A 15917-nucleotide genomic window follows, 5' to 3' on the forward strand; every position below is an offset into this window, starting at 1 on the left:
GAGACTGCTGCAGACCCCAACGAATTCACCACTGCTATCTTTTGGATACCTTTCACCAGTAACACGCCCTTCAATACAACCTCCCTCGCTTGCATCACACCCCTCTCACTAACTTCCAATAGGCTTTCTTCCCTAGGAGATAAATAGAAACCAGCCCTTTAAAAGACTCCACACTGATAATGCTGATTACTAGCTTATCCTCCCAGTTACAGAACAAAGACGAGAGTAATTATTCCCATACAATGATATGGTCAGGAGGCAGAGAAATTCTAGGCAGATAGAAGCAGCCTCCAAGAAATATGGGATTATGTGAAAAGACCTAATGTATGCTTGATCAGTGTACCTGAAAATGATGAGGAGAATGAATCCAAGCTGGAAAACTCGCTCAAGGATATTATCCAGGAGAGCTTCCCAAGCCTAGCAAGGCAGTCCAAATTTCGAATTCAAGAAATACAGAGAACTCCACAAAGATATTCCTCAAGAACAGTAACCCCAAGGCACATAATCGTCAGATTCACCAGGGTTGAAATGGAAGGGAAAAATGCTAAGGGCAGCCAGAGAGAAAGGCCAGGTCACCCACAGAGGGAAGCCAATCAGACTCACAGCAGATCTCTCGGCAGAAACCCTACATGCCAGAAGAGAGTGGGGGCCAATATTCAACATCCTCAAAGAAAAGAACTTTCAACCCAGAATCTTATATCCAGCCAAACTACGATTCATAAGTGAAGGAGAAATAAAATCCTTTGCGGACAAGCAATTATTGAGAGATTTTTGTCACCACCAGACCTGCCCTACAAGAGCTCCTGAAAGAAACACTAAGCACAGAAAGTAACAAGTTCCAGTCACTGCAAAAGCAAACCAGTTGGCAAAGACCAAAAATGCAATGAAGAAAATGAGTCAACCAATGGGAAAGAAAACCAGCCAGTAACAAAATGCCAGGATCAAATTCACACATAACAATATTAACATTGAATGTAAAAGGCCTAAAACGCCCCAATCAAAAGACACAGACTGGCAAACTGGATAAAAAGTCAGAACCCATCAGTGTGCTGTATTCAGGAAACCCATCTCACATACAAAGACACACACAGACTCAAAATAAAGGGATGGAAGACGATTTACCAAGCAAATGGAGAACAAAAAAAGTGGGGTTGCAATCCCAGTCTCTGATAAAATGGACTTCAAACCAACAAAGATCAAAAGAGACAAAGAAGGACGCTACATAATGGTAAAAGGATCAATCCAACAAGAAGAGCTAACTATCCTAAATAGATACGCCCCCAACACAGGAGCACCCAGATACATAAAGCAAGTTCTTAACGACCTGAAACAAGATTTACACTCCCACACAATAATAGTGGGAGACTTCAACACTCCACTGTCAATATTATATAGATCAACGAGACAGAAAATTAACAAGGATATCCAGGACTTGAATGCAGAGCTGGACCAAGCGGACCTAAGAGACATATACCAAACGCTCCACCCCAAATCCATAGAATATACATTTTTCTCTGCAACACATTGCACTTACTCTAAAATTGACCACATCATTGGAAGCAAATCACTCCTCAGAAAATGAAAAAGAACAGAAATCATAACAAACTATCAGACCACAGCGCAATCTGACTAGAACTCAGGATCAACAAACACACTCAAACCCATACAACCACTTGGAAACTGAACAACTTGTTCCTACGAGTGTCGACTGGGTAAACAATGAAATGAAGGCAGAAATAAAGATGTTCTTCAAAACCAACCAGAATGAAGACACAACTTACCAGATTCTCTGGGACACCTTTAAAGCAGTGTCCAGAGGGAAATTTATAGCAATAAATGCCCACCAGAGAAGAAAGGAAAGATCTAAAATCAACACCCTATTGTCAAAATTGAAAGAGCTAGAGGAGCAAGATCAAAAAAACTCAAAAGCTAGTAGAAGACAAGAAATAACTAAGATCAGAGCAGAACTGAAGGAGATAGAGACACAAAAAACCCTTCAAAAAAATCAATAAATCCAGGAGCTGGTTTTTTGAAAAGATCAACAAAATAGAAAGCTAGCCAGATTAATAAAAAAGAAAAGGGAGAAGAATCAAGTAGATGCAATAAAAAACAATAAAGGGGATATTACCACTGATTCCACAGAAATGCAAACTACCATCAGAGATTACTACAAACAGCTCTACTCACATAAACCAGTAAACCAGGAAGAAATGGATAAATTCCTAGACACTTGTACTCTACCAAGACTAAACCAGGAGAAAGTTGAAACCCTGAATAGACCAGTAACAAGGGCTGAAGTAGAGGCAGCAATCAATAGCCTACCAACCAAAAAACATACAGGTCCAGACGGGTTCACAGCCAAATTCTACCAGACATACAAAGAGGAGGGAATCCTCCCTAACTCATTTTACGAGACCAACATCATCCTGATACCAAAACCAGATAGAGACTCAACTAAAAAAGAAAACTTCAAGCCACTATCCATGATGAACATCGACACAAAAATCCTCAATAAAATACTGGCAAACAGACTGCAACAGCACATCAAGAAACTTATCCATCATGACCACATAGGCTTCATCCCGGGGATGCAAGGCTGGTTCAACAAACGCAAATCCATAAATGTAATCCATCACATAAACGGAACCAAAGACAAAAACCACGATTATCTCAACAGATGCATAGAAGGCCTTCGATAAAATTCAACAGCTCTTCATGCAAAAAACTCTCAATAAACTAGGTATTGACGGAATGTATCATAAAATGATAAAAGCTATATATGACAAACCTACAGCCAATATCATACTGAACAGGCAAAAGCTGGAAGAATTCCCTTTGAAATCAGGCACTAGAAAAGGGTGCCCTCTCTCACCACTGCTATTCAACATAGCATCAGAAGTTCTAGCCAGAGCAATCAGGCAAGAAAAAGAAATAAAGGGTATTCAATTAGGAAAGGAGGAAGTCAAACTGTCTCTATTTGCAGATGACATGATTGTATATCTAGAAGACCCCATCGTCTCAGCCCAAAATCTTCTCAAACTGATAACTTCAGCAAAGTCTCAGGATACAAAATCAATGTGCAGAGAGCACAAGCATTCCTATACACCAATAACAGACAAACCGCCAAATCAAGAGCAAATTCCCATTCACAATTGCTACAAAGAGAATAAAATACCTAGGAATACAACAAAGGATGTAAAGGACCTCTTCAAGGAGAACTACAAACCACTGCTCAATGAAATAAGAGAGGACACACACAGATGGAGAAGCAGTCCATGCTCATGGTTAGGAATCGTGAAAATGGCTATCCTGCCCAAAGTAATCTATAGATTAAACGCTATCCCCATCAAGCTACCAATGACCTTCTTCACAGAACTGGCAAAAACCACACAGAGACATAGACCAATGGAACAGAACAGAGACCCCAGAAGAAACACCACACATCTACAACCATCTGATCTTTGACAAACCCAGCAAAAACAAGCAATGGGGAAAGGATTCCATGTTTAATAAATGGTGTTGGGAAAACTGGCTAGCAATGCGCAGAAACCAGAAACTGGACCCCTACCTGTCACCTTACACTAAAATTAACTCCAGATGGATCCAAGATTTAAACACAAACCATAATACCATAAAAACACTAGAAGAAAACCTAGGCAAAACCATTCAGGACATAGGCATAGGCAAGGACTTCATGACTAAAATACCAAAAGCAATGGCAATAAAAGCCAAAATAGACAAATGGGATCTAATTAAACTCCAGAGCTTCTGTACAGCAAAGAAACCATCCTTAAGAGTGAATCGGCAACCAACAGAATGTGAAAAAATTTTTGCAATCTACCCATCTGACTAAGGGCTAATATCCAGAATCTACAGAGAACTAAAACAGATACACAAGAAAAAACCAAACCACCCCATTCAAAAATGGGCGAAGGATATGAGCAGACACTTTTCAAAAGAGGACATATATGAGGCCAACAAGCACATGAAAAAATGCTCATCATCACTGGTCATTAGAGAAATGCAAATCAAAACTACATTGAGATACCATCTCATGCCAGTTAGAATAGCGATCATTAAAAAATCTGGAGACAACAGATGATGGAGAGGATGTGGAGATATAGGAACACTTAAACAGTTGGTGGGAGTGTAAATTAGTTCAACCATTGTGGAAGACAGTGTGGCGATTTCTCAAGGATCTAGAAATAGAAATTCCATTTGACTCAGCAATCCCATTACTGGGTATATACTAGGTATATACCCAAAGAACTATAAATTGTTCTACTATAAAGACACATGCACACATATGTTCATTGCAGCCCTGTGTACAATAGCAAGGACCTGGAAGCAACCCAAATGCCCATCAATGATAGACTGGACAAAGAAAATGTGGTACATATACCCCATGGAATACTACACAGCCATAAAAAATGATGAGTTTGTGTCCTTTATAGGGACTTGGATGAATCTGGAAACCATCATTCTCAGCAAACTGACAGAAGAACAGAAAGCCACACACCGTATGTTCTCACTCATAGGTGGGTGTTGAACAACGAGAACACATGGACTCAGGGAGAGGAGCATCACACACTGGGGGCAGTTGGGGGGGTGTAAGGGAGAGAGAGCAGGGGGTGGGGAGGTAGGGGAGGTTGGGGAGGGATAACATGGGGAGAATTGCCAGATACAGTATGCACCTAAAGTAAAATAAATAAATTTTAAAAAAAGAAAAAGTAAAAAGGTTGTCCAAGTTTGTTGATAGTACTTTCTGGGTTCTTACTTTCCTACTTCCTAATGCACTGGCGGCTCCAATGTAATTTCTACTACATAATCCATCTCCTTCAGTCTATTCTGCTTTGGGTGACTTTCTAATTCCAGATTTGAACCACATAAACAAGCTGAATTAAGGATGCAGCCACTGCTAAATTCTTAATTTTCATAAAAGATTAAATTATGCCCCCTAGTGAATTCCCATGGAAGTTCATAATATTTCCTTAATTCCCAGAACAGTCTTAAAGGTCAAGTGTACCACTTAAAAAAAATCAATGATCTTTCCAAAATCACTAGATAAACCTATTCATTTACACATATTTATATCTTTGTATCTTTTCAGAGGATCCAAATTTAAGGCGAGCCATGGTTATTGTCTGTAATGGTGACATAAACTCAGAATCTACAGTTCCCTTCCATCCTTTCCTTTTCACTCTGGCAGGTTGCAATAAGAATGGAGACTTTGGCATCGGAAAGACCTGCGGGGTAACATTTTCTTAGCCTTCTCCTTATCAGTAAAATTGAATTATTCTTTTATCCTGTGTCATTTATGAGATAAATGAGATAGTTAACTGTCTAGCACTTACTATGCTATACCAATAATTATTTGTTCTAGCTCCCTTCTTCATCTTCTCATCCATGACCTTGTTAAACCAAGCTCATATTCTACTTTCATCTAAACTTTTGTAATTATTCAATTTGGGTGACCATGCAAAATCCTACTCTAAGGGTAAAAAAATTATTTTTCTCTCTCTAGTCTCACACTCAGTATAGGATACTTCTATGACTAGATGTGAAGGAGTTTTCCTCACACACAAGCAATTCTCCAGAGGACACCAACTGGGTGTCTTATAATTCCATTTAATTCTGACACTGTCTAACTTGAGTTATAGTCAGAATCCACAGGTCAAGGGCTCAGTCCCACAAGACGACTCCTGACTTCAGATGCAAATCACAAGCAGTAGGTTGTTACTCATACTTCTCAACATGCTACACATTCAGGTATCCACCTTGGGTTCAATTAATTTGATAAGCTTTCCATTGGAGAAACTACTCTGACAGAGTTAATAAGACTTACAAGCCAGGTTTTAAGCAGAATTATAGTTAGGCCCTGACCAAGATGCATGCACTGTTGCACTCTGGCCCACTTCCCTGTAGCTGCTGCGAGTCACATAGCATGCTGAACCACCCGTTCCTCGCTGTTCCTATAGACAGAATCTCTGACACTGGACCTTTTAACCTAAGAATTGCTTAAGGTGTTTTCCAGATCCTGAATTCCAGCAAAATGGCTGACACCAAACTGTCTGACAACCCCAACCAAGGAACCAACTCAGGACGGGAATGTAGGTTCTTCATTACCCTGTCAGACGACTGCATCTCTCAGTTCTCGATTAATAAGCAACCCCCATACTTTAGCCCATCACTTATTCAGATGGCTTAAAATCTCCATCCCCAAACCCCTCAGGGAGGCAGATTTTAGATTCTTAAAGCAAACTAAACATGGCCTGAGAAGGACTCCGTACTTCTGTATTTGAGTCCTTGAAGATGACCTGTAGCCTAGCTTAACAGGCAGACAAGATTGAACTTAGGAGTAGCTGAGTCTTAGTCCATCCCAGCAGCTGACAATGCTTAAACCACTCATAGACTACTAAGTGTTTGAATAAGGCAAATGCCAACCATAGGCAATCCAGCTGTTTCTATACCTCGTTCTGATTTCTGTACATCATATTCCTTTTTTTTGGTGCTGTGAGTCTGGGGCTGTCTGATTTGCAAATAATTCTTTGTTCAATTAAGCTCCTTTAAATTTAATTCAGCCTAAGTTTTTCTTTTAACAGATGGTGTCAATAGTGGGACCCAAAGTAGAGCTTCTAATGACCCCCAAGAGCGCTGAACGAACAAGCAAGGTACCTGCTAGACCCATTTGTGTCCTTTAATCTCTCAGAGCAACTGGGGATTATGGTAAGTTCTTGCTCAGATTTCAGAGCTCTCTGGATTCATGTTTTGAGGTTTCGAGTTTCTTTGAGCAAATTTCTGATCCAAACTGGGTCTGGAAGTGACAACAGAAATTGGACTGAGTTCAGGATTGGATTGGATCTGGTAATTAACTGGTTTGGATCCAGTTAGAGGTGTCTTACATCTGACTGGGTCAGAAAGAAAGTGGTAGTAAATAGTAATATTGCAGGGGGTGTAAAATTTGGCTTTTAAAAATTTGCAAGGATTTTTGTGTTCTACCCCTCTGTTTAATTTTTCTTGTGTGTTTAGGCAGGGGGAAAAAAAAATCATTGGCTAAGTTAATCAAAGGAAGCTGAGAGTAAAGCCAACATTTTAGGTAAAAATGGGATCCGGCCAGGCACAGTGGCTCACGCCTGTAATCCCAGCACTTTGGGAGGCCGAGACGGGCAGATCAGGAGGTCAAGAGATCGAGACCATCCTGGCCAACAGAGTGAAACCCTGTCTCTACTAAAAATACAAAAAAATTAGCTGGGCGTGGTGGCACACGCCTGTAGTCCCGGCTACTCAAGAGGCTGAGGCAGGAGAATGGCTTGAACGCAGGAGGCAGAGGTTGCAGTGAGCCAAAACTGTAACTAAGTTCCTTCCAGCTTATACATTAGGCAGAGAAATCAGCAAAGTTTTACAGAATGGCAAAATCTTACAGTGGAATGTTCTGAATAAACAATGAATTGAAGTGCATTTAAAAATGAGGGCTCCCAGAAATTAAATCCGTTAACTTTTTAGATTAGTTATTATCCTGATCGAAAGGAAACAGACTGCAGCACCAATTGGCTGACTTTGGATAAGTAATGGGGTACATTTTACCTGAGTAAAGGATGGGACTGGGTTGGAGGCTCTCCCTTCAGTAAAGCCTCTCTTGGTTAAAAATGGATTAAAGTTGATAGGGACCAACCGGGGGCAAATCTGAACCTTGCCAGTTCTGTATTTGGCACCCCCATGCAGCTGGTTGGGCAGCAACTTGCAAAATCAAGATACTTTTACCTGTGGTTCCACAAAACAAAAAACGATGATTTTCCTTTGTGTTGCAGCCTGGCTCCCAGGGCTGTGGTGCAGCCAGCCCTGTCATAGGGTCATTCTGGGACAAAAGAGTAAGAATTTCTTACCAGAGTTCCACCTCTCTCTCCCTGTGCAAACTGGCTGAATGAATGGTAAAAATCACTGTTTATCGCCTACGAAGTTTTGATTAATGGGGAAAAGGATTTATGAGGATAGTCTTAAGCTGCCGCCAATCTGGTATGCTTGCTTTATGTGTCTTCCTGTATCATTCTAATGCCGCCAATCTGGTATGCTTGCTTGATGTGTCTTCCTGTATCATTCTATCATAAAAACAGCTACCTTAGAGTAGAACACAAGCGTGAAACCCTATAAGCCCACTGCTCAAGACTGCCCAGCAAGCTGGTCAGTAACAAACTTTGCTGCAGGTCCCTGACACAAACAAAAAAACTGGATGAGGTCTCCATCTCGTTTTATGTTCTTGGGACCTTGATCTTGTGACCACATGGTTATACTTTCTCTTGGTCTCTGCCTTCCAGGGAACAGGAATTTTAAAGTGCACGTCATAGGTAGCTCTAAAAATCATCCTGAGTAGTTAAAAGCCTTTGCAAGCTCAAAACTAACTCCTCTAGACTCCTTTGGGAAAGGGCAATAGGGCAAAGGGCAGTGCTATAGCTCAGTTGCTAAGGTTTTGTCCTGAAGTGGCAACCTGGGTCCAATTCCCAGCTTAAGGAATGAGTCCTTTCTTGTGTGATATCTGCGTAACCGTTACCATTTGTTCATTCTCTCCCTCTCCGGGAACCGTCAAATTTTCATTTCTCAGAGTACCTGTGAGGTTGTTTTTGAGAAAGTTTAAAAGCCAGCAGTATCAGCCATTTGGCCTGGCCAAAGTTGGGTAACAGGAAACTTAAAAGGACCTTTAAAAAAAAGGGTGCTATGGTTAAAAGTCAGCTTAATTAAAAGTGGATATTCAAGCTCTAACAGCCTGGGACCCCTTGGGAAACACAGGAGACGCCAGAGAACCCATTTTGAGAAAAACCTGTTTTCCTCATGAAACCCCAGGAATTGGAAGTGGATAGATTCCTTTCAAAATCTAAAGCTCTGCTCTGTTTTGCATTGCATTATCTAACATTTTTTACTTTTGGGGGTATCAGCAATTACTTCACATTATGAAAGAGCTTTGGGATGTAGTAATTAGGTAGGAAATATACTTTTGTCTAGTGGCAGCTATGGGAAAATACTCAGCTCTGCATGTTTGGATCAGAGAAGCATGCTTTTGGCCACCTAGAAAGTATGGAGATGTCCCCAATCCCACTGAGAGATGAGACTCCCATAGGGGGTGGGCTAATTACAAAATGGGCTGATTGGTTTTGGGTTGCTGTACAATTAAATGCATGGTAAAAGCACTGCACTGTCTTCTCCAATACTACCTCCCTCTCTTTTGGGGGACTCATAAAAATGGGACCCTTAATTTTGGGGATCTGTTTTTGCCTTCCAGCTGTGCCTGCTTATTAGGACCTAGAAACTGCATGTTGCCCTAGCCAGTTTTTCCAAGGATTCCACCCTAAAGCCAGAAATACAATTAAGAAACTTAGAAACTAGTAAATAAAAAAATCTTACAACTAATTTTCTACCATCTGTCTGTGTAGTTATATATGTGTGTGTACAGTGTCTACATTAAAAAGCTCTAATTAATTGGCTTAAAGAAAAACAAGTGCTTAAATCAAATATTTTGAAAAAAATAAAAACGCTAGTATTTTTTAATTCACATAACTTTAGTGATCTTTGGGAAATAAAAACAACTTGGAAGATTATTGGTAAAATAAAAACATTTGGTCTAAATTATGCAGGTCAAATATTAGGTTTGCTAAATGCTTTAAGGTCATAAACTGCTTCTTTGACTTTTAAAATAGAGATTTTCCTAACAAAGCAAAAAAAAAAAAGAGAGAGGGAGAGAGATTTTATATAAGAAACAATCCTGTATGGTAAATTCTTCTCCCAAAGTAAAAGAACTGGTTGTTTAAAAAGAGGGCTGTTTAGGACAAGTCAAAGTCGAAGCATACACAGATGGTCTAAGTTGTGAAAGGAAATTTATGCACCAAAAGTAAAAGCTGCGAAGAGTTACCATTATAACTTGTAATTAAAAGTACTTAAAAAAAAACAGTTTTACATGCAAGGTGTGTGAGTAAAGTGAAACGTGTTGTTGATAAAAGATCATAAGAAGGCATGGGAGTGTACATTTGTGCCTGGTTTGGAGGGTTAAGGGGTTTTTAAAGTAGATAACATAACACCAAAGGTTTAAGTTGTGGAAGGTTTGTAAAAACTAATCTTGTAAAAGAAATTGTTTGTGAACAGATTGACTAAATGTAAAGGGGGTACTATTCAGTGTTTCCCATAAATTAAACATTGAAATAAAGCACTGATATATTCTTTCACAAAAATTGTAAAGGGTTATAAAAGGTTTATAAAAATCTCATTTCATGGTCAAACTGTTAAGCATAATATAAAGTGTTTTAAACCTTTAACATTTTTGATAGGTTTCCCAAAATCAAATTTCAGCTTCAAAATTGTCTTTTCTAAGTTCTAACTTTGGGATACTACAGAGGGCCAGTGAAGCGTCCAAGAGAGGTAAACACAGGATTATCTGACATGTTAAGTTACATGGGAAGAATTGCCAAAATAAAAAATATTATATTTAACTTTCTTCAAGTCACATTTTAGTGAATGATATTAACATATGCTCCAAAATTGTATGGGATTTCTAAAATTAATATGTCTGTGTATATGCTATCAATCATAACTACAATTATATTGTTATAGACCACAGAAATAACCAAATTTCCTTGTCAACTGTCTAACTATAGCTATTTAGAGTCGTTTTCACAGTTAATTTTTTTTTTTTTTTTTTTTTTTGAGACGGAGTTTCGCTCTTGTTACTCAGGCTGGAGTGCAATGGCGCGATCTCGGCTCACTGCAACCTCCGCCTCCCGGGTTCAGGCAATTCTCCTGCCTCAGCCTCCTGAGTAGCTGGGATTACAGGCACGCACCACCATGCCCAGCTAATTTTTTGTATTTTTAGTAGAGACGGGGTTTCACCATGTTGGCCAGGATGGTCTCGATCTCTTGACCTCGTGATCCACCCGCCTCGGCCTCCCAAAGTGCTAGGATTACAAGCGTGAGCCACCGCACCCGGCCTCACAGTTAATTTCTTAATGCTAGTGCAGTTTCTAAAAACTTCATGAGCATGAAAAATCCTAGAATATAGTATCTTTCAGGAGATTCATGAAAGGATGGAAAGGACCCTAAAAAGCACTCTTGAATACAGGTTTCTGTAATAACCTTAGAATCAAATCATTTAAACTGGGTAGGAATTCCTGGAAATTTAATAAAAAGACTTACTGGTTTATAAAACTGCTAACCCAAGTAGACAAAAATTAACTGAATACCAAGAAAATACTTTGCCAGATTTTCACATTAAATCAGCTGGTACTGAAATTGTCTAAATATACAATTTAAATGAACTCCATGGTCCAAATCACATTACATATGACAATTCATCAGTTATCAGTGCTATGCACCTAATTTGGAAAAACAACTGGTATTCAAGAGGACATAAGTCTAATGTTAATTAAGCATGGACACATGGAGAACAAGAAGGACAGCCACCTTGTCCTTCCTGAGTCCTTACAGCTTTTGTTACTAAAAGTTATGCATTCCACGACTCATCATGGAAAAGATAAAATAATTCAAATTAAATATATTGGTGTGATAACTTATAAACTGCTAAAACATTTTTTTTTTTCTTTTCCTTTTTCTTTTTAAGACAAAGTCTCACTCTGTCGCTCAAGCTGGAGTACAGTGGCACGATCTCGGCTCACTGCAACCTCTGCCTTCCAGGTTCAAGCGATTCTCCTGCCTCAGCCTCCTCAGTGGCTGGGACTACAGATGTGTGCCACCATGCCCAGCTAATTTTTATATTTTTAATAGAGATGGGGTTTCACCATGTTGGCCAGGATGGTCTCGAACTCCTGACCTCAGGCGATCCTCCTGCCTTAGCTTCTTGAAGTGCTGGGATTACAGGTGTGAGCCACTGTGCCCAGCCTACTAAAATAGTTTTATATCCAATGTTTAGTTTATCAAACATTCCTGAGAAGACAATCAAAGCTTCAGGTATATTTGGATACCTAATGGGTCATTTAAACATTGGTAAAGGGATTTCATTCAATCGTCATTTTCAATGCATGTTTTCTGGTTGTATAAAAGCTTTCCCATACAAAAGGACTGATGTTATAACACTAAGTTATTATGCCACAGTGTATTTTTATGGTTCACTGAGAAAAATCAACCCTTTCACAATCTAGAACCTGAAGACTGGATTTTCTGAGAATATCAGAGAAAGATTGTCCTTCTCATCCATACTGCAACAAAACTTTGGGACCTTGTACTTTGGCTTTGTAATCTCACAACAGAGATTACTTTGGCTTCGTAATCTCCCTCCACAATCTTGGAACTGTATACCCACTGGAATCCTCAAGGTAAAGGCTAACCAGGAAAATTTCTCCCCCACAAAAAATGGCATCCTTGATATGAACAGTTTTTCCCAAGATCACAGATCAAGAGTTCTACTATCATGAGACTGTTATTTTTAAATACTTTCCCCTTGTTTATGCCTCTATGAACAGAAAAGAAAAGGGGGGAGGTCTGTTGTGTGCACTTATGGGGTATACTTTTATTTGTATTTTGCAGTCAGCCTTATACACAGATAACCTATGCCTTCACATATAAAACATGAAGGCCCAATGTAGGTAAGAAACTTTAATGGTACATGCATTGCCTCATAATCAGTCAGAAACAGCACACTGATTCACTCTTCCTAACCATATCATGGGTTAAAGAGAACATTGTCAGGAAGTCTTCACTCTTCTAGAAGGACATCATTTGTTAGCTCCTTTTTTCCATGGTTTGGAATAAAAACGGCAATGATTAAAAATGTATCCCTCAAAAAAAAAATTAAAACAAACAAAAATGTATCCCTCATGATATTCTTTATGGCAGTTTCTACTGTAATGTAGATTATAAAAATTCAGTTGTAGGGGATTAGTGAAAAAAAACCACTTAGTTAAGTGAATAGACTCTTCATTTAGCTCATTCTCTGATCTATTTAATTTTAGGTGGTTTGTTTCACTGGGAACCTGGGTAAGAAGCTTACTCCAAACTCTTGGTATTTATCCTCCTGATAATCATGGTTACAGTCTCCCTGGTATGCTGCTGTATTCTCTTAAAGGTTTTAAATGTTTGCATTCAGCCATTACTAAAACGTCAAACGGTCTCTCTTCAACTGGAATGACAAGAGCGGAAAGGAATGTGCAGCCATGAGTATACCATAACCTATATATGATGTGCTGAAACTGGAAACCCAAAATAATAACAGAGTGGCACTAAGCCCCTAAGTTTTGGTCACACTCTCACCTAAGTGAGAACCAGAACAGAAGGGTGAATTTTTTAAATTATGAGAGGCCATTGTTTTGGACTGACCTCAGGCACTAGGCCCCAATGGACCAAACAAAAATGTAGCTCATGTTAAACGTAAAATAATCAAACATGCGTAGCTCATGTTAAACGTAAAATAATCAAACTAAGATTTTAAGAAAACACATAGATCCTAGACCAGAACAGACCAGGTTTTGTTTTTCTCCTATGAACAGGACACTCCAGCATAAGGAGGTACCCTTTACTCAGTCCTTGTTCCTGCCTTTGCAAAACTCACTGTCCTACTGTTTTCCAGTGGCTTTCAAAACCAAATAAGTATATTTCTGATGGTAATAGTGACATCAAAGACTAAAGTTTTGGTCAATCTCTGAAAATTAAAAAAAATGACCAAAAGTAGGGAACTGTTAAAGCAAACTAAACACGGCCTGAGACAGACTCTGTATTTCTATATTTGAGTTGTTGTGGATGAACTATAACCTGGTTTAATAGGCAGACCACACTGAAAACCTAATTGAGGAGTATGTGCCTGTAACAACAGCTAAGTCTTGGCCAATCCCAGTGGCCACACATACTTCAACCACTCACAGACTGCTAAGTGCTCAAATTGTGTTCAAATAAGGCAAACGCCAATCTGTAACCAATCCAGCTGTTTCTACACCTCACTTCCGACTTCTGTACGTCAATTCCTTTTTTTTTTTTTTTGGTCTATAAATCTTCCTCCACCACATGGCTGCCCAGGAGTCTCTCTGAATCTGCTGTGATTCTGAGGGCTGCCCAATTTGCAAATGGTTCACTGATCATTAAACTCCTTTAAATTTAATTCAGCTGAAGTTTTTAACAAGGTTTCATTTTCTCATTGGGCTGCCCTACAATTACTGAAGTCTTTCTCTGCTGCAATTCCCATTGTGTCTGCATATTGGTTGTTGCACCTGGTGGTCCTGTAACACTGGGTCTGATTAATTTGCTAAGGCGGCTCACAGAACTCAGGGAAACACTTGTGTTTACTGATTATAAAAAAAATACTGTAGAGGACACAGATGAACAGTCAGATGGAAGAGATGCAGAGGATAAGGTAGTGGGTGGGTGTCTGGAGCTTCCATGCCCTTTCTGGGTGTGCCACCCTTTCTGGGTGTGCCACCCTTTCAGTACCTCCATGTGCTTAGCAACACAGAAGCTCATCCAGTCTGTTGTTCAAGAGTTTTTGTAGAGATTAATCGCCAGTCCCAACCTTTACTGGAGGATGGGTCTCAAAGTTCTAGCACTCTAATCCTGTCTGTATTTCTAGTGAGCAGCCCCATCCTGAAGCTACAGAGGCCCTACCCTGTTAGCTCATTAGCATAACCTAACATGTTAAGGGACTCATTATTAATAGAAGGTACTCCTTTCACTCAGGAAATTCCCAAGGTTTTTAAGAGCTCCAAGACAAGTATGGGGGAAAAAGACAAAAGACCAAATATATTTCACATTATACTATACCTAGTTTCTTCACCAATTCAATTCACTGGTCAAGCCCTTGACCTTGAAATAATCTGATACTGCTCCATAACTGAAATTCTGAAAACTACGCTGTCTCATTCTCAGCTTCTAGCCTCCACTGTCTTCTTTTCTCTACAGCCTAGTTCTAGTGTCTTGCTCCACCCTGTCCTATCCTTTTCCTAGTTCAAATCTAACTTTCACACTGAAGTCTTTAAACCAGCCTAAATTCTATAGCACATTACTTGAATTACTACTTTCCTCTTCAGCAAAATACAACATTTAGCCAGTCCTGTTATCTGTTTTGTCCACAAACATATCTCAATAACTAAGTGCTGCTAACAAAAACAACACAACTGAGTAAAATAATGCCAGCATATACTGATAGTACATCATATCTCAGACAAGCTGTGTGCTCGACAGTCCATGACAATTTCTAATCAGATTCCTCTCCGAGACTATTCCATACCTTTCTGAATCTCTTCAAGCCTCATATGTAAGCTGACCATATATATGGAATCTAAGTCAGATCATGACTCTCCTCTTTTTAAAACTTTCCCATTTTTCGTGGAGTAAGAGCCAAAGTCCTTAAACTGTCAGACCAGGTCCTACTTAACCTCTATACCTCTCCAGAAACCCCTGACAACAATGGCATCTCTGTGATCCTGCTGCCTCTGCTCCAGCCACACTGGGCTTGCAGCTCTGCCCACAGGCTCAAAGGTGTCTGTTTTAAGACTTTTTGCACCAGCTCTTCCCTCTCCTTGAACAAGGCATTCTCCAGATAGCAACATGGCCAACTCCTTTGCCTCCTGTAAGTTTTTTTTTTTTTTTTTTTTCAAATGCCACATGCTCTGTAAAGCCTACCTGGATCATTCTATTTAAAACTACAGCACCACTCCTTTCTGGCCTCAATATCCCAATCTTCCTTACCTTGCTCGATTAGTCTCATTTTTCCCACACCACTTATCTTCTAATCTCTTATATAATTTACTATGTTTACTACTTACGGTCCCCCAAGAGTAGAGTTTTTTTCACTGTTTTTTTTTCTTCACCGTATCCCAGGTGCCTAAAACTAGGGCTTATTGGCACATAGAAGGGGCTCAATAAATGTTTCTTGAGGGAATAATTAGATGAAACTATTCCCTCCTTCCTTTGAGTCATTGACCCCATTTTCCTTGTAT

The 15917-nt window shown here is 39.5% G+C and overlaps 1 protein-coding gene across 8 annotated transcripts in view; it reads right to left on the reverse strand.

The window, feature by feature from the left end:
• The window catches only part of FAM210A (family with sequence similarity 210 member A), a 51899-nt gene that overhangs the window by 17122 nt on the left and 18860 nt on the right, over positions 1–15917 (reverse strand). Inside the window, exon 3 of one of the 8 annotated variants that reach the window (XM_032293533.1) lies at positions 12983–13111. The exons of the other annotated variants lie outside the window; for them this stretch is intronic. The gene's annotated coding sequence lies outside the window, so the exon portion shown is untranslated. The remainder of the gene's footprint in view (positions 1–12982; positions 13112–15917) is intronic. 8 annotated transcript variants of the gene reach the window in all.

The sequence above is a fragment of the Sapajus apella genome, unplaced genomic scaffold (genome assembly GCF_009761245.1).
Source record: "Sapajus apella isolate SASKATOON/1434 unplaced genomic scaffold, GSC_monkey_1.0 scaffold29, whole genome shotgun sequence".
NCBI lineage: Eukaryota > Metazoa > Chordata > Mammalia > Primates > Cebidae > Sapajus > Sapajus apella.